The sequence below is a fragment of the Alligator sinensis genome, unplaced genomic scaffold (genome assembly GCF_000455745.1).
Source record: "Alligator sinensis unplaced genomic scaffold, ASM45574v1 scaffold1800_1, whole genome shotgun sequence".
Lineage (NCBI taxonomy): Eukaryota > Metazoa > Chordata > Crocodylia > Alligatoridae > Alligator > Alligator sinensis.
The window spans coordinates 419,815-420,978 of NW_005843058.1; positions in this window are offsets into that span (position 1 = coordinate 419,815).

Consider the following 1,164-nt stretch of genomic DNA (forward strand, 5'->3'; position numbering starts at 1 on the left):
AAAAAAAAAAGTCAACCTGAAGAGAACTATCCCCCTCCAAACCTATACCCCATCTTCTATGGAAGAGCTGCAGCTGTCAGCAGCCCTCTTCCCCACCCCAGATGAAACACACAGCTCTCCCGTAGGAGGGATTAGCAGGGGGGTTTGCTTGTGTGGGGGTCAGGGCAGGGAGGCGATGGTTATCAGTAGCGGTGGGGGCTGGAATTCTTGGGTCTCAGGGTGTAATTTGGGCCATCTTGCCTGAGAGCTCTTTGTTTACTGTAAGCAGCGTGGAGCTTTTTGGATAGCATGAGATATAAGTTTTTAAAAAAATTAACTAAATAAAGTTATGGGCAAAGCAGGCCATTCAGGAGAATAGGATACAAAGACTTGAACCTCTGGGAACACTGGTTCCAAGTAAAGGTGCACAAATATATCAGTCCATATCAGATCGGCACTGATAAAAGGAAAACTGACATTATTGGCAATCGGCTTTTTTAGGCCGGCATAGCTGATAAGGTCATCGACAAATGCCGCGTGCATGAATGCAGCTGCAGCATGCACGTGGCCAGGAGTGCAGCCCGGCAGCTTGGAGAGCAGCATCCAGGCGGTAAGTCTGTGGGGGGCAAAGGCGCGTGAGGAAGGGAAGGGGCATTTGGGGGGGGGCGCAGATCAAGGCCCCCACAAGGCAGGAGGGAGTGGGGCTGCAGCAGGGGTAGGCGCTGCCCAATGAGGGTGGGGCAGGGTGTGGGACTGAGCAGTGGGCAGCTCGTCTGTGGGGCTGGGGGGTGGAAAACAGCTGCTGCCACTGCACGCACTTCTGGGGGCACGTTTCCTCCCTCCCCCTCCAGATTTGTGCATGAGGCAAAGGCAAGCTGCCCACTGAGGGCTTGGGGCCAGAGTCTGCACCAACCTCTTCCCAGCAGGGGGGTGGGCCAGGGCTGTGCTCGGGGCAGGTAGGGGCAGCACTGGGAGAGGGGGCTACAGCTCACCCCATAGCCCCCTCCCAGTGCCATTGTCCACCCACCCCAAGCATAACCCCGAGCACAGCCTCCTTCCCTCCTTCTGGGAAGAGCTTGGCCCAGCCCCTGGCCCCAAACCTGCAGTGGGCAGCCTGCCCTTGCCCCAAACACAAATCCAGGGGGCACATGCCACCCATGCCTCCCCTGGGGGTGCATACAGTGG